The 25196-nt window shown below is 32.8% G+C and overlaps 1 long non-coding RNA gene across 1 annotated transcript in view; it reads left to right on the forward strand.

Annotated features, from left to right (window-relative positions):
- The first annotated feature begins 1426 nt into the window (after positions 1–1426).
- LOC141559403 (uncharacterized) overlaps positions 1427–25196 on the forward strand; it is a 449791-nt gene continuing 426021 nt past the window's right edge. Inside the window, exons 1-2 of the long non-coding RNA XR_012487384.1 lie at positions 1427–1458; positions 8332–8411. This is a non-coding gene — a long non-coding RNA (uncharacterized LOC141559403). The remainder of the gene's footprint in view (positions 1459–8331; positions 8412–25196) is intronic.

Raw genomic sequence — 25196 nt, forward strand, 5'->3', positions numbered from 1 at the left:
TTAGCATACAAAGCCATCACTACTATTATTTATTGACTCCAAATCTAGTGCTCTATTTACCATATTACCTGTATTGATTGTTGTCATACTAAATACTTATATTTTTCTAGCTATGTGAAATGGGAAATTTGCAAAATATAGAGATTTATAAAAAATTAAAATAATGGGGAAACAGAATGAGTTGCATATCATCCTCATCCTCTTGTCAGCTACTCAAATTGTTTAAATATGTTTTCAGTAGTGAAGATGAATATACATACTAATATTTTTATTCAGTTACAATTACCTGTATAATAGTTCACAAGAACATTAAACATAAAGTAACAAAAATAGATAATTACTTATTCCTGGACCATTTCTAGCTGAATACAATCAGAATAGTTGATAAGAATAGAAATTATTGTTAACAATAATAATAATAACAATAGTTTTCCTGTAAGATTCTATGTGGCATCCATAGGATAATGTTGGTGCAAATAATAACAGTTGTCAAATATTGCTGACAAAGCCTTGCAAAAAAGCCTTTATATATTTAATCAGATTTTTTCCTCACAATAATGTGAATTAGGTAGGAATGTCATTCCCATTTTATGCATGAGGACATTGATATTTAAAGAGATTAAGTGACTTACACAAGATCAGGTAACTAAAATAGATTTCGAACCCTGATCTTCTTGATTACAAATCCAATGTTTTCTATGTTATTCCATATTGCTCCTAAGCATTGGAATTATATAATGTAGGAAGTTATTATGGAAACAATAAAGCTATTATGGAAGGTGTTCAGAAAGTTCATTTATGAATAAAATCTTTTTGAAACCCATTTTTATCTAGATTGTGCATATAGCTGTATAATATTCATAGAACATTTAGTGCAAATGAAGTCTCATATACATTGTAAAAAAAGAACTCATAATTTATTGTTTATGTTTATTATAAGCAAAAGCAATTAGAACAATGAAAGTGTTGCAATAAAAAATATGCATAAATTGGTGAAGACCATGTTGGAAGAGGTTTAAAACTATAAACATTTCCTAGGGAATTGGTTGACAGCTTACTTTTCATAGGTAGTAATATGAGAATTACTTCTATAAGCAGAAGGTGGTAAGAAAGTCAACTACTAAAAAGTAAGGACCAATGAAATGACAACTCAATTTAGCTTAGAAGAAAATTACAACATAGGCCTCATTTGAATAGAATTCTTAGAATTATAGCAACAAAAATAGTGACAATCTCTTCAAGCTTGGAGGAATGAATAAATGGCTCAAAGTGTTCTTTAAGAAGATTTTTTTTTTCATTAAAAATTTCCTTTTACATTTTGTTGTTTGCAGTCATTTTTCAGTCACAACCAATTCTTTGTGACCTCATTTGGAGTTTTACTGACATACATACTGGAGTAGATTTCCATTTCCTTCTAGGAAGTTCATTTTTTAGATGAGGAAATGAAGGCAAACAGGGGTAAGTGATTTGCTCAGGGCCAGACAGCTAACTATTTTAAATTTAATTTTTTATATTTATTTTAAATTCAAAATAGAAAAAAAAGACAAAAATGGAAAATAAAGACAAAACAAAACATTGTTATGTGCCTAGAAGACTATCAGGGGGGATTCAAAATATATAACAATAAATTTCCATTTCAAGAATGTATACATAATAATAGAAGAGGTTATATATCTATCACTGGACATCTTTACTTCTTGTAAGTTACGATTTTGTTCTCTATTGTGCACTTTTTATTCCATTTTACCCCTTTCACTCTCCCACTTCCCACAAGTAGATGACAGTTAAATATCAATATAAATATATAAATCCATAAACATATATCTATATATTCACACCTATACCCACATATATCTATACACAAATACATACACCTATCTAAATACACATACACACATATATATATATACACATGTATAGACATGCATCTAAAACTATATTAATAAGACTGATATAGAATGTAGATTTGTCTCATAAGTCTTTAAGTTTGACTTTGAGATCAATGATTACTTGCCCTACTTTTTCTTTCTAATAAATTCTATTTATTCCTGGGGCAGCTAGATGAAGCAGTACATAGAGCATCCTCCAGAAGTCAGACCTCAGACAATATTTCCTAGCTGAGTGACCCTGGACAAGTTTTTAATCCAAGTGCCTCAGCAAATAAACAAACAGACAGATAAATAAATTCTACTCCTCATCCTTGTTATACTATCTATATATCTTTTACTTCCTAAACTTGCTAACTATTCTACTTTAATTCTACTCCTCAACTTGCCTTGGCATAACTTAACCTCCCCCCACCCATAGATTCCTGCCTTATCTTCTGCCCCCACCTTTTCTCTTCCCTCTCTACAGCCAGCAATTAGGTGTCTCAGGCCAGAATTAAAATTAGGAAAAGGTCCTTGATTTCAGACCCAAGACTGTATCCACAGAGCCACTTAACTGCCCTTCCTTTTACATAGTTGTTTGCATGCATTTTCTCCCAGTGGACTGTGAGCTCCTTTTGAACATGACCTAGTTTTTTTGTTTGTTTTGTTTTGTTTTGTTTTGTTTTGTTTTGTTTTGTTTTTTGTATCTGCAGTGCTTAGCACAGACTCTGGCCCCTAGACATTTAATAAATATTTATAGGCTGACTGACTAAAGTTTCATTTTTCTTGACCATCCCATATTATTTTAACTCTTCTTATTTTGAAAGTATTGGTACTAGACTAGATTTTCTGAGGGCTTTGACTTCAAAATGTATTTAAGTCCTTCCTTGCTGTATACACACAATACTGTGCTGGGCCCTAGAAGAGCTTTGAAGAAGCAGAAGGGAAGAGAAAGGGTGTTGCACTTTGGATTTGTAGGTATGGGTTCAAATCCCATTACTGATAGTTTCTAGCTCAATGGAAGTAGGTGAGTCATTTCCTCTCTATGAGATCTCAGTTTCCTCATGTATAAAATAAAGCTAATAATAGATTCAATATTTTTCTTTCTATCCTCAGATGTAGCAAATAGGCACTTTAAAAGGCCTTTGATTGGTTCCTTTACCTGACTCAAAAAGTAGGTAGGAGAAAAGTATTTTATAAAGTTTAAAGTATAATATAAATGTGTGTTGTTATTATGTAAAAATAATAATTTTTTGTCCCTTATGGATTTACATTTCTTTTGTGGACTATAATCTGAATGCTAACATTCTCATCCTTAAATTACTCTCTAGCCCAGAGGTTCTCATAGGTACTCTGTATTTGTCAGGCTAGCAATAAAAATAAAAATGGGGTGTCTCCTGATACTATCAATCCATTTGCCTAATGTGAAGTAATTTATCTATAGACTGGGCTAAGATCCAGTGGAAATGGTTTACTTTCCAGCTTCACAAGGCTAAAAAAAAATAAGGAATATGGTATAGGAGACTTGGAATCAATAAGGCAGGAGTTTAAATTGAATTTTAGATATCCACTAGTTATGTGACGCTTAGGAAATCACTTAACTACTGTATGCAGTTTACTCATCTGTTAAATGAGGAATTTGGATTTGATAGTTGCTAATGTTCCTTTTTGTTCTGAATTTATGATGATAGTAGACATCAATATTACCAGGAAAATTAAAGCAAATAGGATGTAAAAGACTATGTTAAAATTTGAATAAGACCCAAGGGTATATCAAATAGAGAGCCTCAAAGATGGGAAGAATAAGATTCAGTGTATGATATAAATCATGTAACCTTGGACACCTCCCCTAACTTCTCAGTACACTAGGAAAGGAAAGTTGCTAACCTGTATTGTTAGAGATTTGCACATCTTAACATTTACCATATCGATGAAATCATTGGTCTAGTCCATCTTCTAAAATATTAAGTGGGAGAAAACAAAAGCAAAAACAACTCACCACTGGCATAGTAGAAATAACATGACATTGGGAATCAGGAAATCTGACCCTGATCATCCATCAATAGATGTCTCTTTGAACCCTTCATCTGTAAAAAGGAGTTGCATACAAGGTATTTCTGAATTTCTTTCAGCCCTGACATTCTATGATCCTATAATTGGTGAACACTACAATAGGCTTTTCAAAACCATGTCAATGTTCTAAAGGTATCCAATCAACTTGTCTGTGATTATTCTGGAAGCATATCTTCCAATACCTTCCTGACAACTAAGATTCCTAAACGAGCAGTTAAGATTGAAGTCCAATGGCAACCTATTTCCACTTATTTTTTCCAGCACATTGATTTTTGTTCTTGAAATTCATCTTACCCAAAACAGCAGTGGTCATCCTTACCCCAAGTGATTGCTCAAATTCTTTCTCAAGAAATAAAATAAGTTAATTTAATATATTTAAAAAGCTCATGTCATCAGTTCATGAACTTGGTCATGATTGATTGTGTTATATTCTGTTAAAGTTTTAGAGCTGATGAAGTGATGTATTCTTGGTCAGTTAGATCCTCTTAGCATATTGGAGAGAGGTTTTTATTAGTAACTTTCATCTTGAATCACTTTTATGTCATTTATTCAATATACCTCAGGAGGCTTTCACTAGTTGGTCTGGGTGGCAAATTAATCAAACAAATGTAAATATTTAACAGGACTTCAGTTCAAAGGCAATACATTCGGCATCCTACTCATAATGGCATGCTTTTAGTCAAATTACAAAGCTTCTTCAGATGGTTATAAACTTCTGACTTTTTTTATTAGTTGTGACTATGTAATAAATACTGTAAAGTGCAAATACATTTGGGAGTTAATATTAAAACTCGATACAAGCCTTTTCCAAGCATCTCATCCCAGGAGCCATTGGATATCTCCAAATTGTTTTAATATAACAAAACAAATGTCACACTGTTTTTCAGTACATTGCAACTATGTGGAGGAGCACCTATGAAATACAATACTCTAGAGGACTGGGTATTATAAATGACATTTCCAACTGATTTTCAGATTGCATTAGCACATTTGAACTGAATTGTGGATTCAGGTGACAGTGTTTTTAAAAATGAATGCAGTGTCTACTGAGTTGGTAGCTATTTTGTTATAAACTAATGGCTTCATAAATTTTTGTCAATAGTCCAGTAAACCTCTTTTAATATTAATGAGTCACACCCTCCCCCATGCAGAAAATCCATAATTTTATATATTTCCCCACTTTGCAGCATAGTAGCAATAGTTCTACCTCTCATTCTTGATTATCTTATGTTGTTTCAGGCTAAATTAGAATAAATCACAAGCAAAAGTTTTCATAGCTATAAGAAATCATTTACATCCCTTTTTTAAAAAAACTAGAATTATCTGGCCATTTAAATAACACTTCTTGCAGCTCTCCTACCACTCCTTTTTGTAGAAGTTTGGTGCTTTCAATTCTTACAGACAAGTTAGATTCTTAAGTCAATCTGCATAAAAGCTGAAATTTCTCAATGGCTATTCAAATAGTCCTTTTGCCTTAAGGTCCTAGCAAGTTAGAAGTAGTAGAACTGAAGTTAGAAACCATGTTCCTTGACTTCTATGGTAGGCATCTTCTTAGGTACAGCATTCTATCAACTGTAAAGCCTGATTTTACAAGAATAAAAAGGAGAGGAGTAGAGATAAGTGACATTTATGAGGTCATTTTGAAGGTGGACACACTCACACAGTTCTCAGGCATGCTGTAACCTGTTAAATTCATCTTTTCTCAAATATCCTTAATCTTTGCTATCTTCGAAGTAGGACCTTTCCATTTTCCCCTACCTTCTGCTTCCTAGCATTCTAGCATTCTATTCCTTCTTTTTCTCTTGATGTTTTACCATCTTTGCCTACTTCATACACCCATTTACTATAGTTATATAAATTGGTCAGAGTTGTTATTGTTTTTTTTCTCTTTAGAGCCTCCTGAGAATAGCAATATGATGTATTAGATAGCTAGCTGGCTTTGGAGCTGGGTTCAAGTTCCATTTTTATCACATACTGTCAGTGTGACTCTGGGCAAGTAATTTTCTAAGTTTACCCTCTAAGTAAATCATTGAGACTGTAACTTGCAAAACAGATGTTAATAAGTAATGAATGAGGATATTTTCCTCCCTTGCAAGCGATCTCTATACCAATAAAATCATAATAAACACCACCACACAAACAAAAGATCTTATCAACTACATCAATAAAAATTTTAAAATGTATATATTATGTATAAAACCTTAAAATTAAATCAGTCAAAAAGTATTGAAATGATTGCTCAGTTTGTGCTAAAATCTGTTGTTAAAGAAAAAGCAAAAATAGTCTCTGACCTGAAGGTACTTACATTCTTAAAAAAAAAAAAAAAATCCAATGTCTTTTTACATTCCCTGCATTTTCCCCACTGTCCCATTCAGACCTGTTATAACAATGCTTTTATAGAAAAAAAGTGAAACTAATTAGAAAATTAAATAAAATGTTGTATATGATTATCCATTCTTGTTTCCCTTCCCCCTCCACCCTTTCCACTTCTGCAAAGGAGTGAGGAAATGTTTTCTATTATCTTTTCTTTGGGGTCAAACTAGTTGTTTATAATTTCTTAACATTTATCTTTGCTTGTATTGTTACTGTCTGTTCTATTTTTATTGGTGGCATTATGTTTATTGTTTTCCTCTCACTGCTTGCTTCATTCTACTATCACTTCATATGAAATTTATCATCATGCTTCTCTGTCTTCATCATTTTATTAGTCATTAATTTTTACAACACAATAACTAAATTGCTAACTTCTATAGGAAGCATTTCTAAGTTACCATAGTTGTTAATGTCTGCCCATCTACTCTACATTTTATATCTACTCTACATTTATCTTATATGTTTGTATTTAAATATGTTGTCTCTGTGATTAGAATGTAAATCCTTAGATACTTCCTGTTGAAGGTAACAATTTACTGAACTCTTAAAGAAAGTATGATATTCTATAAGATGGATGTTGGGAGAGAATGTTCTTGGCTTGGCATAGAAACAACCTACAGGATTAGGGATTTTTCACCTCTGGCAACTCTCAAATAACATCTATTTCATTATAGAGGGAATAAAACTTCAGTATATATTGAAGCAATCACAAATCCTTGAATTATCAAAATATATAAATAAATCAAATTTGATTATATTACAATTTATAGTGAGAAACTCCAGAAACCAGAACATGTTCTACTCCCAAGTAAAACTCTTCAACTCAATTTTAGCACAGATTCTTGAAGTTAACAGACCAGTCTAGCAGCTTGGGTTGTGAGAAAATTGCTAATTTTTATTTTTGTGGTTTTCAGGCAGTGGAAATTAAACTAGAACTTTCTCATGCACGACTTTCACAAATGATAATGATTGACATATATCAATCACTGTCCATTAATTCACTTGCAGGGAGACCACCTGGTGTGAAAGAAATTTTAGCTCAAATGTTTGACTAATAGCAGTCTTTTCTTCCAATATAGGTGATGACAACATTCTGGTTCTAACTATGATATTGTTAATAAGTCTGATTCTTTCTAATTCTATTTGAGGTTTTCTTGGCAAAGATACTGCAGTGGTTGGCCTTTTCTTTTCCAACTCATTTTGTAAATGAGAAACCAAGGTAAACTGGTTTAAGTGGCTTGCCCAGGGTCCCAGTGTTGGTAAGTTCCTGAGGCTTTGATGTGATCTCAGGAAGATGAGTCTTCCTTATTCCAAATCCAGTGTTCTATCCACAGTGCCACCTAGCTGCTTCAGTTATAGCTATAGCTTTGGCTAAATCAGGTTTTAATTTCATATCTTAGATTGAGTAGCTTCTCTCTTTGTTAGATAAGGTAATCAAGAAATACAAAATCATAGATTTTGAGATATAGAAGGCACTTCAATAATCATAGAGGCTAACCCATAATTATAAAATAAAAGTATAAAAAAATCTGGCTTATCTGACAAATAGTTTTTCATAATTAGTCAAACTCATCTATTGATACTACTATGTCCTCAGACAGTGTCTTCCCCTTTGGGATATCTCTAATGGTTAAGAACTTTTTCTTATGTCAAGTCTATACTTCTCTGCAACATTTAGACATTGTACTCTATTCTTAACTAATTATAATAGTTGATTCCCATAAAATGCAACTTGCCTAATACAGTTGATAGCATTAAATTGCCAGTATCTTTTTTATGCCTTACCTAACAAGTACTTGAGATTGTCTATTGAAAATTTATCTAATGACTCCACATCTTAATTCCTTCATTCTACTCCCCAACTCTTCCAGGTACATTTACAACACAGAAAAGCCAGAGCAATCATAGCTATGACACTTGACATTTAAAAAAATACACTTTGATTGCCCAGATAAATGTGGCAGTCTGTTATGCTACTGTCCCACTAATCAGTAAAAAATTCCTGGCTTTTTTTCAGGTTATCCAATATTATAGGTATGGCATATCTTTACAAAAGGCTGAGAAAGTATCTCAGAAGCAGAGAAAGAAAATGAAAAGGTAAGAAAAAAATGGACTCATTAGGGCAATAATAAAAAAGAGAAAGAAAGAGAAAAAAGGGAAAGAAGGAGAGATACATATAGGGACAGAGACAAGACACAGAAGACAGAAAGTGAGAGAGAAAAAGAAACAGAGACATACAGAGAGAGGCATAGAAACAGGGAGAGAGAGAGAGAGAGAGAGAGAGAGAGAGAGAGAGAGAGAGAGAGAGAGAGAGAGAGAGAGAGAAATCAAGATTTACGATAAAGCTCACCCTCATAGAGATTTAAACAAACAAACCAACAAAAAAAATCTACCTACATTACACATATTAGCAGCCAAAAAAACAAAAAAAAAGAAGAAAGTTCTTTATTTTTTAGAATGTGACTATTATTTTAAAATCAAAATATTTATTTAACCTAGGTTCTAAATATGCAATAGCTTCTTCTAGTCTATATTGATAAGGCAAAAAAAACCTTTTGAAAAATTTGTAATAGCAATTATATGTCTTGTCTTTTTAGTTCACAAAGCTATTAGACTATAAGCTCTTTAAAGATAAGCACTGACTTTTGCCCCCATTTGTATTCCTAGTGATCGGCACATAATAGACATTTAAATGTTTTGTTATTGATTGACAAAGTGCTTTACATATATTCTCTCACATGGCTCTTATAGCAACCTTGTAAGATGCACAACATTACTATTATACCCATCAAATCAATAATGAAACAGTTTCAAAGATATCAACTGATCTTAAGAATTAACAGTAAAAAGAGGGGCTTAAACCCAAATGTTCTGACTCCAAGCCTCTGTTCTTGTCTCTAATTCCATACTTCATTTTTCACACAAAAAATGACTAAATTAATGTTTCAGAAAAAAAATCCTTTTTATCTTCAGCAAATTGACTTACACAGACACACACATATAAGATTCTAATGAATATCTCAATAAAAAAATAGATAATTCTATTAAATTCTAGTTCAGTTATGGCTGATGATCTACCCTTAAGGAGTTATAACATTTAGCAGCATCAATGTGACTTTGGAATAGCCAATCTCCACTAAGTTGACTGAGTTATCCTTCAGACATGGCTTGTGCTTTTTAGTCTTCTAATGGTCAATCATGTTTACTTGAACTCAGGGAAAATATTTGAAGGAGGTGTGAGATGAGAAATTCCATTCAATTTAATCCAACAGAGATCAGTGGAAGCATCCATAGACAGTTGATCTTGGAGCTAGGAATTTCTGAAATAGGACCTTGTCCCTGGCACATACTGAAAGTTTGACACTGAGCAATCACTTGATCCCCCAGTGCTTTGGCAACTTTCTAAATTGCTGAGAAAGTGCTGATATATTGCTAGAAAAAGGTCCCCATACCAATGAAACCCTAGGTTTGGGCTTTATCCAATTAAAAGAACATTTATTAAGAGCTTATATATAAGACATTATGGAAAAGGCTGATGATAAAATTAAAAAATAATGTAATTCCTACCTTTAAGAAGTTTATATTCCAGAGGGTATATAACTATATGAATAAATATAAAATACTTTGTCGAGTAGGAAGAGCAAGAAAAGTTTCCTGTTGATTTTTGAATCTAGAATCTAAAATCCAGAATTTAGAATCTATAAAGTAATAATATAAAATAGAGATAGTACAAAATAGGTGGGGAATGCTAAGTTGAGAAAGAACATGTCTTTGAATATCAAATATGTGATGCTTGTATAAAGACTACTAAAGTCTATAGAACTGTGTGTGTTTATGTGTGTGTGTGTATATATATATATATATATATATATATATATATATATATATATATATATATATATATATACATATACATATACACACACACATATATATATATATAGGTGGTATGCTGGATAGAGCACCAGCCCTGAAGTCAGGAGGACCTGAGCTCAAATCTGGATTCAGACACTTAACACTTCCTAGCTGTGTGATCCTGGGCAAGTCACTTAACTGCAATTGCCTCAGCAAAAAAACAAAAACAAAAACAATAACACAAAAACACCACCACCACAACAAAAAAGATTCACTTATAAAATATATAAAAACATAAGTAAGCATTTTAAGTTAGAAATTATGTATTTCAAACCCCAAAGACCAAAAACAGGACTGAAAACCACTCTTTAGAATTAACATTATTGAGGTACTACTATTTTTTTAGTTACTCACTCACTTGATGTTGTAGTCTACTTTTAACTATTGCTGTGCCCACATCTTCAATCAGTTGACAAATATTGTTCTATATTTTCTCATGTTGTCCTGGCTAGAATATAAGGGAAATTTATGGGCTGATCCCTCTCATAACTAGCACAGAGCTTTGGCTTGCTCTTTTTCCATCTGGGTTTATGCATTTTCTACATTTACATATGTAAAGCAGAATTGATAAACTTCCTCTAAAACTTTCTCTTCTCCTAAATTGTCTATTTCAAGTCGTCAATATTTTCATCCATGTGATCTTCCATGACACTTCCTCCTCTCTGATCGCCTATGATGGGGTCTCTACTCCTGAGGTTCCCTATTTTAATATCAAACTTTGTGCAGAGACTCAAACATTATACCTCACTGAGGTTCAGAACTCCTAAACTAAAATAATCCACCAGACTCCCTATTCCTCAGATCAAGAATTAAAGATGTGCTCTACCATGTTTGTCATCTTGCACTTTCTATTTCCATAATTATTTTTTAAAATACATACATCCACTTCTCTTTAGTCACAAAGCCACCATCTTCAGGTCCCCCACATCTTTTACTTGGGTAACTGAAATTTCTTACATAAAATCTCTCCCAACTCCAATTTAGCCTTCACATTGCTGTGAAAATGATTGTCCTAAAATACAGCTTTGATTATGTCACCTCTCCTCCCAACTCAATAAGGTCTTGGTAGCTCTCTATTATACTTCAGATCAAATTTAAACTTCTTTCTTTGTATTAAAATGTTTTCACAACTCCTCCATTTTTCCAGTCTCATTACATATTATTATCTTTTATAAATTCTATGGTTCGTACATACTGTTCTATGCCAAATGACACTTTCTTTTCCAACTCCATGTTTTTTGGAGTCCTCCACAGGACTTTGGGATGCTTTCTTTTCTAACCACTGATTCTTAGCATTTCTGGTTTCCTTCCAAAATTAACTCAAATGATATCTTTTGTACATTTTTCCTACTGGCTTTTTCTTCTTATTTCAACTACTCTGTATGTATTCTATATGTATTCTAGTCTCCCCATTTGTATTTGAGGTCTTTTAGAGCAGGGATGATTTTAGCCAGGCATGCTATTTAACATCTGGTCTGGGGTTGAGGTACATATACTCAATACACTTTTAAGTATAATTTGCATCATTAACAGTTCTTTAAGTCTAAATATTCAATAATAAATCTAGCTCTGAAGCCTTTGGAGGAGTAAATGCTTTCACTGAAAATTTTACAATTGATTCTTGAGCTTGAGCTGGCTCTAGCACACACTGGATTTTATCCTTTTCTTTTTAAACCCATCACTTAGAACAATGATTGGCATTTAACAAGCATTTAATAAATGCTTTCTATCATTTATTCCTTCTCTCTCTCATTCATTCATTTCCTCACATTTCCCAACAAATTCTGCTTGAAGTGTTTTAAAAGTCACTTGTGCACCAGACTAATTTCTTATTAGATGCTTAGCAGCCGAGAGAAGAATTTCCCAAATACTATTTTCTAATTTTATTTCCTTTAGCTGCTAGCAATGTAGCTTTCTTGGGACTCTTCCAAAAGGCATCTTAATGGCTTTAAAACTGCTTGCTCATCAAGGAGAAACTGAGATGGACCTTCTTATTTCCCTTTCTTAAGCCTTTTCTTTTTATTCTGACATAGTGTTCTGAATTTGTCATTTTTAAAAATTTGGATTGCAGTTTAATATTTATGAAAATGAATGGTAAGCAGCTAATTTTTCCCTGACATTCTGCCTGTGCACTTTAGTTCTGACCTAAGGATTCTCTCATTTCCTATTACTGTTGAATTGAGAATTGAATTGAGAATGACAATCATGATGAATTTTATCATGCTGAGATATATCTTGTGATGAAAACAATTTCTAGTATATAATATAAATATTATTTTTTTAATTTAATTTTTATTTTATTTTATAATTATAACTTTTTTTTGACAGTACATATGCATGGGTAATTTTTTACAACATTATCCCTTGCACTTACTTCTATTCAGATTTTTTCCCTTCCTCCCCAACCCCCTCCCCCAGATGGCAGGCAGTCTTATACATGTTAAATATATTACAATATAATATAAATATTCTGATAATTTTCATTTGTGCCTTAAAATAAGGTTTTGAAAGAAACTTTCCAATCTTTTTCTCCTTCCTTTCCCTTTCCTTTTCTCAATTGCTATCTTTCTCTGCTTCTGTCTCCATTTCCTTTCTTTCTTCTATCTTCCTGTAACATATATACTATACAAAATAATAAATTTCCTTCTTGAGTTTTAGGAGTGTTATTTTTTTTCCATGTCAAGGTTTTTGATATTGAATCATTTTTAGTTAGGATAAAATATGGTAAATGCTTTAGAAAATAAATCTATTGAAGTTTGAAAACTAGAGATGAACAATTTAGGTTTGGAAGTTTGCAAAAATACATTACAGATGTACCTGTCATCACTAATAATATAGCTTATATTTACTTAGTGTATTCAGATTTGCAAAGCACTTACAGTAGTTGACTTGATTTGTGAAGACGCTGCTATTATTATTTCCATTTTACAGAAGAGAAAATAGCAGCTAAAAGGGGATAAGGGACAGGAATAACATGATACTACAAATGTACATCTGAAGTGGTATTCAAACCTAATTCATCCTTATTTCAAGTCTAGCACTTTATCCATTACTCCAGAGAACACTCTCAGAAAACACTCTACCCATGGAGCTAGTGTTATATAATTGTAATTAAAAACAAATTCTCCAAGTCACAACACTTCCTTGTTGTTTGAATATTTCCTACCTTCATAAATGCTTAGACTTCTTTGTTTCCAGTAGTAGTTATTTTGGCTTCTACTAGAATCGCTTACATTCCTAATATGTTGAATAACATTCTTTCTTATGGGTTACTTTTGTCATTTTTCTTTAGTTTTTTATTGTCTCCAAAGATAGCCATTGGTCTTTCCCCATCCCATCCAGATCAACTTTCCTTGGTTCATCTTCTTTGTATACAGAAAGAAATTGATAATGCAGCAAAGGATATAAAATACCTCTTCATACATACCTGAATAACAGCTCTGAAAATGAAATTTCAGCATAGAGCATAACTAGGATGCTTTGCAAAGTTGAGATGGTCATTTCATTCACTGTTTTTTTATAACTGGGAAAGAGGTTTTCCGAAAACCTTCTCCCTAGTTCAAAAGTAATACCTTTTGTTCTTCTAAACCTTCAAGAAGCCTTCTGGAATATCATGATACCCAGGAGAGCGCTGGAATTTCTGTTTGCTATCTGGCCTTTGGAAAATGGATCAGGGGTGCTTGCAAAAAAACCTGCATTTCCATAGTGCAGAAAGAGAAGGGGTAGCCCCTTTTTTCCAGTTATTTTTCAAGAAGTGTTGTGTGGGGTTATTAGGATGGCAAAACCTCTCACCTCTTCTTTTTCTTTTTCCTATCCTCTTCCCTTCCCCCACTATGATGCCTGATTAAGGTTTGAAGATGTGCCCAAGGAGATATATTCTCTACTTAGCAACTCCTGTTTAGACTAGTGATTGTTACTAGGATTTTATCAAGGTCGTAGTCAAGTGTATGAAATAGGCAGGAGGGCCACAAGTGAATTTGCATGAAAATATGCCTTAAATTTGCATTTAAATATGTAATAATTTGCATAAAAGTCGTCAGTCTATTATTATGCCTTTAGAGTTTAAATTTTATAATTGTTATCTTTTAAAGTTGTCATTTCTTGATTTTTCCCCCTCCTGCTTCTCTATTCCTTCCCATCCTTATTTCTCTGGGACCCCTATGCCACAGACCCAATCATGGGCACAAGAGGGGTAAAGGATAAACATATTCACACACAAAACACATACAAAACATATAGAGTGTATAACCCATCTGCTTTTTGTCTTAAAGAAAGAAAACAACCCTTATATTCCCTTTGGTTTTTTTTATTCTTTGTTGTCTGCTGCCTATTCTCCTTTATTTAGCTTTTACTGAATTTCTAGCAGAGATATAGCCAATCAATAAGTATTTATGCAGCCATTCAGCCCTGTAGTCAACCCAGTATAGCTTACAGTTCTTTTTCTTTTCTTTTTTCATCCCTGGACTTATTGCCTTGTCCCTACTGCTCAACTGATTTGTGAACCTGGATGGCTTGTTTCATTAGTGAAAGGGATAAAAAAAAAAAAAAAAACAGCAACATAACCCTTATAGCTAGAAGCTATGATAGAATGCATGGCCATGAAGCTATATTTTGATGTTTTGATGAAAATACAGGGGATACAATAACACAGAGTATTTCCCTTGTTCTCTATTGGTGATGATCCTGTCAGCACTGATGGACATCTTGCTTACTTCTTTTTCTTCTCCTCCATAATGATTCTTTGTAATTAATTATACTCTTAGCTTTAGAGTATACATACTCCTTTCCTCACTTCTCCTACTGTGAAGAATCTTATAAAGAAATGTAAGAGAGAATAGGGATGTGAGGCAAAAGAGACAAATACAGATATATAAAGAAGGGACAAAAATTCCAATCACTAACACTTCTAGCGTTTGCTATTTGCTGACAGAAGTATTAGTCATCTCCATAACAGGGTACTGTGGTGAATGGTCCTGATATGTGATTTTAGTGCTGTAAAAAAATCTCCCTTTTACCAATAATGATCAATACCTACTCTGTACTGCTAAAATCATCTTAAAGAATTGCCTGGACCAAAGCAAAGTTTAAGTAAGGAGTGGAGTGCTATTGCTCATATGTATCAGAGGTCAAATTTGAAGGCTAATCATTTTTATGCTGAAACAAGATCTCTGCTCACTACCTTCAAGATTTTTCTATTGGGGGATGATGAGGATAGTTAAAAGGACAAAGACAGTGGGTGAGAATGTTTATCTCCAAGCATAGCAAGGCTCAGGAAGAGGTATAGCTGCTTTGTCAGTGTGTAGAGGTGAGGAGAGCTGCGTGAATTCTGAGATAGGGAAGACATAAATGGAATTCATTCACTGAGACAAAGCTAGGACAAAAAAGATGAGAAACTTTTGCATGAAGAAAAGCCTTAAATTTGTTTTAGCAGAGTGGAGATTGAGAAACTATTTAAAGATGGAGCTGGAGATGTGCTGATTAGCCTGACCAATAACATTGCTCTAAAAAGATGATAAGAAATTCCTGAAAAGGAGTGGCTGGCAGAACAATAAAAAAGAATGAAGAACCATGGAAATTGACTGAGCTTCGGAAGTGACAACTATGACAACAGAATAACAGATTGGTGAGTTTCTCATGGAGATGTGAAAAAATTGAACTGGACCACGCAAAGTATTTTTGGTTTCCAATGACCTTGAAGCTAAAAGCTTTCCTCAAAACAAAAGGAAGTTTCTAAATAATCAATTCCTAATGTGAGTGTACCCATTTGTCTATGGGAAAAGGACACAGTCAGATAATGATTCTATTGCTCTGTTTTGCTCTTCTCATTTACTCTACTATTCTGTCTTAATTAAGCAATATGCTATGTGGTTTGTGATTTCTGACTAGCCTCTTGTTAGAGAATGTGCCAGATGAGTGTACAAACCAAATATTAGCTTACACATTGAGCACAAGTAGCAGTGGTATTCCAGAGTTATTTGGAAACCGATTAGGCTGATAAGCAAATTGCAAGTAGACAGAATATTTATGCAGTACAAATTTGCTCAGATTAAATATATTAAATATCTGAAGTCTCTCTTCTTTCTTGAGTTCCATTTTTCTTCAGGCCAGCTGGGTTCCATCTGTCTTAATTCTTATCTATTTGGGTTACAAATACAACTACTGTTTAGAAGCCTATTGCTTTTTCTGCAGCTACTTCACTTTCTGTCTTCCACAAACAGAAAAATGCCTTCAGTTTTCCTCCCTTAGTCTCCCAGCTACATGCTCAAGTTGTTACTGTCTAGCTCTGCTTCTGATCAGATCAATCACTTCTCTTCCTTCCTTGTCTTTTTTTTTTTTTATACTCCCTTACCTCTGTATATATCCAAGACCTAATATAGGTGTCACACTATTAATCTGTTTCCATTCTGTCTGAATAAGAAGCCATGTCTATTTGACATAAATTGAAAATTATAAAACATTTGCATTTACATATAATTTCTTTAGCTTTGGGCCAACAGGGAGGTGACAAGATAAAGTATCATTATGGAAAAATGTAGACCTATCCTCCCTTTATTCCTATATTTGGCCTTTTTTTTTTAGAATCATGCTCTCACATTTCTCTACTTCTCTAAGTCCTTCATGATGCTTTTCTGTACCTCTAAACTAGAAATAATATCTCCTTCCTCGAGTTTCTCAGTTTTATTTTTATCTCGCTTATATACTTATAATATTCTACTTTGTAATGTAATATTTGAGTGTATGTTTTCTCCTCTACTTGTTTGTAAGCTCCTAGAGTGCAGAGATTGTGCTTTATTAAGCTTTATAACTCTGATCAATGTAGCATAGTGATTTGTACATTTTATTTTTATTTCTGTTCTGGATTTATGATTTTATAGATGTAAGGAGCTCCCACTTCCAGGGAAGAAACTCTCTTTACCAAGACATTTCGTTCAGAGCTCTTCATAATCTTGCTGTAGTGTAACTTCAGTTTATTACATATTTTAGTTTATTACACATTTCAAGCACTCTCTGCTTGTAGTTAAACTGGCCTGTCATTCCTTGTGCACAGTCATAGCTAAAATAAGTCTCTGAGGAAGTATTTGAATTCAGGCCTTCCAGACTCCAAGTTTAACAGCTATCTATTATACTATCTAGTTGCTTCCAATATTCTATCTCCCATAGCTATCCTTTTGCTTAGATTGCCTCTAATCAATCAACAAATCAATAAACATTTATTAAGTGCAATTATGTGCCAGGCACTAAATCAAAGGTTCGAGATGCAAAAAGAAGTAACAGATTACTCTTGCCCTCAATATGTTTATTGTCTTGTCAACAAACAAACAAGTATTTACAAACAAGTTATATATAGACCAAATAAGAAATCATCAACAGAGGGAAGATCCTAGAATAAAGAGGGAAAACTGCTCCCTTTGAAGGAGCAAAGCTTTCCTATAGAAGATATGATTTATTTGGGATTTAAAGGAAGTCAGGGAAACAAATGAATGGAAATGAAGAGGGACAGCATTCCAGATAAAGGGACATCAGATAAAATGTCTATAACAGAGGGATGGGGTGTCTTGTTTTTGAAAGAGTCAGGAGACCAGTGTCATTTGATCAAAGAATATATGACATGGAGTAAGTTGCAAGAAGACTCGAAAGGTAAAAGGGGATTAGCAATTATTTTAGTGGCTGAATAGATTGGAGTGGGGAAAGACTTAAGGCAGGCAGATCTAGCCATAGATTATTGCAGTAGTCTGGGTGATAAGAGCCAGCAGCAAAGTGCAGAATAATTGAGAGATTTTGCAATAGTAAAATTGACAGTTGTTAGGAGCAAAATGGATATTGAAGATGAAAAATAGCATAACACCTAGGTGGAAAGTGAAAGGACAGTATTCCCTCTACATTAATAGGAATGATGGTAGCTAGGAGAGTTTATAGTTAAATTTTGGACATACTGACTTTGAACATGAAGTTGGAGATGTTTAAATGGCAGTTGGTGGTGCAAGATTGGAGGTCAGGAAAGAGTTTAGTATAAAATAGGTAGATTTGAGATCTGACAGCATAGAGATGGTAATTAATTACATAGTATCTGATGAAATTACCTAGTGAAATAATAAAAAGAGAAAAAAAGAAGAGGACTTAGGACAGAACCCTAATAGATCCTTGTAATTAGAGGGCATGACTTAGATAAGGATCTTGCAAAAGAGACTAACAAAGAAAGTTCCTATAGGTTGGAAAATAATCAGAAGATTCATGTCCTGAAAACCTAGAAAGAAGACAATATCTATTAAACATCTCAACTAAATAATTCCTGCTACGAATGCAAGCATAATAGGTCTTCATTCTTAATTCCTTATTCTTTTCTATATAATATCTGGTGCTAGGTAAGCTATTCTTTTTTCAAAGAATTATTCATTATTATACAAAATTTATTTAACCTTTGCATTTAACTCCCTAAATTCTCTATAGCAAGGCACAATGAAAAAAGATGTTCTTTTTGTAGTCGAACCCAAGTCCGAATTCCTATTCTTTCACTTGTGCTTCTCTGAACTACAGTATGTTAGTATTGAGCTAGAATCTTTGAAGTTATTTCCCACTTTAAACCTGTGATACTTTGATCAATCAGTCATAAGAATTCATTTAGTGCCTAATATATTCAAGAAATTCTGCTAAGTCCTGGGCATGTAACAATAAAAATAAAACAGTATCTGCTTTCAAGCAGCATACATTATATTTAATCCTTATGACTATTTTCTGTCAGTAAATCTCTAATTTATCTGTTTTTCTCTATTGTATTTATCTCTATGTATTTATAAATTGGTCTAGAGGTCATCTAGGGCAGCTAAGGATATACACACAGTACACACATAGTTGTACATATATACATGCACAAGATATACACATATAAATATAAATATTATCTATATTGATGACTTATTTTCATGAGTTTATTTCATTATCTTATAGTCTTTCCTCATCTAGGTGCTGATGTACCCTTCAGCTATCATTTTGATCCAATCTAACATGAGAGCTAACTCAGCACTTTCCACAATTAAGGTTCAAAAAATATATTTTTATAATCATCCTTATGTTTATCTTTAGAAATATCTATTTTTTAAAATCTCTAAAATCAAGATATGCACATGATCCAAATTTTGAAGTAGTTAAAATAGCAGTTCCTTGTTCCAAAGTTTGTGATTCTGTTGATTACTTGAGATTAAAAAATGTCAAAAATAAATTCCCAAATGAAAGCTGGGTGAGGTTATTGAGGTGAGAGACTGTCACTCAGTATCAATGATGATATTTGGGGCTTTGTTTCAACTAGATTGTAGGCATTTGAGATGATGACTCTAGTTCTGAAATTTCCCCAGATGTTCCTTCTACTGGGAACAGCTGCCATTGTGATAGTGCTAAACTCTATGCTTTGCAGAACGTGTGTCAGGCGTCTGAATTTTTTTTTTTTAAGAGGGAGTCTAGGGGATATTTTTGTGTCTCCTTTTCTAAATGACAAAGATGTGTACTGATTTAAGACAGGACAGCATAACAACTTTTGACTGACAAGTATGATTCCTATTGGAAATTTAAGGAATATAAAATACTAAACATGTATCATCATTGTTTTTTCTTTATTCTGTTTGAATTTATAATGCATGCTTTATTCATATGAATCATATGTGCAATAAAGTATAATAGAAAATGAAATTTATTTGATTATTATCAATAAACTTTTTTTAGTAAGTTACAATGTTTCAAGTACTATGCTAAGTATGGAGAATATAAAAATTAAAAAAAAAAGAAATTTATTTCATCTTCAGGAATCTGACATTCTAATGAGAGACATGGCATATCCATGTGCACATACCCATATGTCACTGATATATATAAAATACAAATATTCACGCTAATTTATATTATTTGTTATTCAGTGGCTCAGGCATGTCTAACTTTCTCTAATTTTATATGGAACTTTCTTGTCAAAGACACTAGAATAGTTTGTTATTTCCTACTCCAGTAGATTACGGTAAAGAGAGGTTAAGTGCCTTGTCCAGGATCACAAGGTCATTGAGTGTCTGAGGCCAACTTTGAATTCAGGTCTTCTTGACTCAGAGCTTAACATTCTGTCTGCTGAGTAGATATTTATTATATAAATATAAAGTGGATTTATATTATATATGTTTACATCATGCATATAGAAACGTGAATACTGGGTAGATTTGTAAGGGAATTCAGTAAAAAGGGAAGGATCAGCAAAGTTTTTTTGTAAACTATAATGCATAGGCCAACTTTTGAAAGAAACATCCAATTCAAAGGCAAATATGGATATAAAGCCTTATGTGTACAATAAATAGACCCATATGGCTAGATTATAGAGTGCATGAAAAGGATTAATATATAAATGAAAATTGAAAATGTAAAAAGGGTCCAAGTTGTGCAGAGATGTAAATGCCAAATGGAATTCCTGAAGTTAATTGAATTGGTAAGGGATGTTGGGATGATATTGTCAAATGTGTATTTTTGGAAAATCATTTTGGCAGCTATGCAGAAATTTTGAGTGGTGAAAGCTTTGAGGTAAGGATAACATATAGAAAGTTACTACAATAATGTAGGAGAGAGGTGATGAGGTGTGGCCTATGGGATTGGCAGTAAGAGTGGACGTAAAAGGGAGAATGGTAGAGATATTGTAGAGATATAAAAAAATTTAAAAATAAAAAAATAGCAATGGCAAGATCTGGCAAATTGTTTAAAATATAGGGCATGTAAAAGTGAAGCATTGAGGATAACAATGAAGATATGATTTGAAACATGTTAGTCTCTCTACGTTAAATAGGCAACTTCTGAAGAGTAATGGATTTCATTGGAAAGAAAATGAGTTCCATTTTCAATTAGAGATATCAATCTAATATCCAATTTAACACATCCTATAGGAATTTGGTGAATGATATTGCAGTTAAGAAGAGAAAACAGATATGAGAGTTCTCTGGAACGGAGCAACTAAGGTAGCAACTGAGATCACAAGATCTTATTAGCTTACTAAGTGAGAGAATGTGGAAAAGAAAAAGAAGGTCCAGGGTAGGGTTTCAGTATATATCCATCATTGGTGGGATTGAGATAGAAACTAAGTAAAGGAGATTTTGAGATCAGAGTGGTACTAGGTCAAGTAAAAGAAAGCAGTGTCATGAAAACCTGTAGAAGAAAAAAGTATCCAGAAATAGAGGGTAAGTGACAATGTCAAATGAAGAAGAAAGTTTCAACTGAAAAAAGGCCATTTGATTTGGTAATTAAAGTATTATTGGCAAACTTGGAAAAAAAGGTAGTTTTAATTGAGAGAAGTTTGAAAGTCAGATTTCAAAATCTTAAAAATAGTGCAATGAATGGAACTAGAAGCTCTCTCCTCTCCTTTAACCAGCCTCCACTTCCAAGGAAGGAAAGGCACAGGTGGTGAGAGCTATTGAGGGTTTGTTTATTTGTTTTGTTTAAGGAACCTTTTAAGTGTTTGCTGAACTGAATTGAAAATGCAGGAATTTGTTTTCTTTCTTGGATTTATTTATTCAACAACATTCTGCTGAGAACTTAATATACGATGTCATTGAGTTAAGTACTGTGGGGAAACAAAAATGTTATTTGGGTCCAATTCTTTCTGGAGACAATTGGATTTGAGACAATAAATCTTTAGTGAAATCAATAAGCCTCCCCAAACTTTCCTTTTCCATGCTGTTCCTGCCAAACTAAGCTCACATTAAGCTCTAATTTGAATTTTCTATCAAGTTGCTACTTCCTTTTAAATAATTTGAAACTTTTGATCTTCAATTAAGAAATTATTTTTCATCCTCACAATCTCCACACTAAAAAAAATAAAGAAAACCAAAACAAAACCCCTTATAACAAATAAGCATTGTCAAAGAAAATAAATCCCCACATTAATCATGTCCCAAGATGTGGTTTTCATCCTACATGTTACTTCTGTCCAGAATTGCATAGCTTTCTTCCTTATTGCTTCCCTAGAATTATAATAGGTAATTGTATTGATAAGTATCTTTCAAAATTTTTTATTTTTGCCAACTTGACATTATAGTATAATTTGCATTCCTGGTTTTTCTCAATTACTTTTGACTCTATTCATATTTGTCTTACCAGATTTTTCTGAAGTTATTTTCCTGATTTCTTTTAGCACAATAGTATTCCATTACATTCATATACCATAATTAACCCAGTTGATGGGGGATTCTTTCCAGTTCTTTGTCCCTACAAAAATCCAAATCTAGAAGTATTTATTAAGTTCTTACTATGTGCCAAGTATTAGGACATGGTTTAGTGATATAAAAAAAATCGAGTATACTACCTGCTCTTAAAAAGTATAATGAGTGAGAAATGAAGAAACCATGCAAATAAAATACATATAGGATAAATTGGAGATAATTGCAGAAAATAGAAAAAGAGAAAGGATTTTTGTAAAAGGTGGGATTTTAGCTAAAACCAGGGGAAACCAAGGAAACCTGAGAAGCCTGGGATGAGGAAGAAAAACACTGAAGACATAGGAAACATCCTATGAAAATGAAGAGCTAAGAGATGGTGTGGGAAGAGTACCAAGGAGCTAGTGTCACTAGATCATAAGAGTATGCAGAGTAGTAGAATGATGTATTGAGAAGACAGGAAAAATAGGAACAAGCCATATAATAAAGGACTTTAAAAGCTAAACAAAAATTTTTATATTTGATCCTGGAAATATTAAGGGTGATTACATGGTCAAATCTTAATTTAGGAAGATAACTTTGATATTTGAGTGGAGTATATAGTGACATGAGTCAGGATGTACTATCAGTAAGCAGTTCTAATATAACAAGGAAGATGAGGACATCTGATGGTAAATCTGTAGGAGGAGAAAAATTTTGGAAATTATACCTAATACACAATCCTGAGTGACTGGAAGAATGATGGTGCCTTCATATAATTCAATTCTCTGGAACTGATGACATTTCAAGCAAAATCGTACAAAATAGAAGAGAATATGGCTCAGAACAAAGTTTTGAGGGACAACCATAGTTAGTAACAAGATTTGGATAAAGATCCAGGAAAGGAAACAGATGCAGATAGGAAGAAAAAGTACCAGAAGAGAGAAGATTCATGTAAACCTAAAGAAAAAAGAAAAAAAAAAGCATTAAGGAGAAGTAAATGATAGCAGTGTCAATAAATGCAGAAAGGTTGAGAAAAATGAATATTTAGAAAAGTTGAGCAATTAAAACATCATTAATAATTTTTAAGGGAAAGGTTCCATGATTGATGAAGTAGGAAGCCACACTACAGAAAATTAAGAGGATAAAATGAAAGAAAGTGGAGGCACAGTTATAGATTGTTTTTTCAAGGTATTTGGCAGCAATGGGAGAGTTTTAGGACAATAGATAGAGAACAAAAAGTGCTTATGCATGCATACATACATGTATATATATACATACAGGCAGATATATGTCTGTGTATGTATATTTGTTTATATAGGATCTTTTATTATTATTTGAGTTTTTGGGGGAATAGTTTTGATAATGGTATTGCTAGGTCAAAGGGTATAGATAATTTAGTAACTTTGCATTTAATTTCCAAATTGTTTTTTCCAGAATATCTTTATTGATTCACAGATCCATAAATAGTTTATCAATGTGCCTGCTTTCTCATAACTCCTCTATTATTTGTCATTTTCTTTTTTTATCTTTTTTTGGGGTTAATTTTGCTAATCTGAACACTGGTGAAATAATAAAGCATCAGAGTTGTTTTAATTTTCATTTCTCTAATCACTAGTGATTTGGAACATTTGAGTACAGATAACTTAGATTTCTACCCATGAGAAGTAGTTGATCATATTCTTTGACCAATAAATGGCTGCCTCTTTGATCTTTCTGTATCTAATGTATTGGCAGAACTGGAACTCCACAGACAGAATTGACAGAAATAGCACAAAATTGATGAACATTGTATGTTTTCTTTCTTTCTTTCTTTTTTTCTGACCCATCTGCCAACTCTGCTCACTTTCTGTGTCTTTAGGGTGACTTTCTTTACCTTCATTTTCTTTATCCTCCAATCCATCTTCCATACAGTTATTACATTTATTTTATTGATGTATGAATTCAAACAAGTCACTTCTCTATCCAAAATCTTTCCATAATAGGCCAATCTCTCATGTCTGACATTCAATGTTATCCACAATCTACAATCACACAAGTGATTTCACTCCTATTTCACTAGCCCTTGTATTTCAAGCTCCAGTCAAACTTTATTCCATACTTATACTATATTTTAAAAACTCCTAAGCCTTTGTTTATATTCCTATGCCTGAAAAGTTTCAGAACAATCTTTAGCTATTGAAATTTTCTCCAATATTAAAAGCTAAAATAAATATCACCTACATCTTGAAGACTTTCCTTTTTATTCTTATTCCTATCCAGAGTTTGGAAAGACCTTTGTCCTCAGAACTCTAATATCATTATATTTCTATTTCTCTAATGTATTAATTACATCTTTTTTGTATTGTATTTATCTGTGCATATAGCATACTTTTAATTTTGAAAATTGACAAAAGCTATTTCATTTAAATTGTTTATGCTCCCTATCATTAAGTCCAGTACTGGGACTATCAACTGAACTCATGAGGATTATTGTCTTTCTTTGACTCATTATTTCCTCAAGGGAAATTTCTTCAGGAAACTTCCAAATATAATAATGTCATAGCTTATGACTAAATTTCTATTGATATAGGAAAAATTTTATATTTTCAGTTCCTGCATAAGAACTCTACTTTTCAAGTTTGTTATCACTTATGGGATGATGTTTTTTCACCTTACAGAAAATGAAGAATACACAAAATCACTCCTAAGAACCCGTAAACATATACATATGTAAATAAGAAATAAGTTGCTCAAATCATCCATAAAAACTCATAAGCAGATATAAAAAGTTCACAGAGCATTCATCTCATGAATACCTCCCAGAAGACATTCATAT

This window comes from Sminthopsis crassicaudata, chromosome 3 (assembly GCF_048593235.1).
Source record: "Sminthopsis crassicaudata isolate SCR6 chromosome 3, ASM4859323v1, whole genome shotgun sequence".
Taxonomy (NCBI): domain Eukaryota; kingdom Metazoa; phylum Chordata; class Mammalia; order Dasyuromorphia; family Dasyuridae; genus Sminthopsis; species Sminthopsis crassicaudata.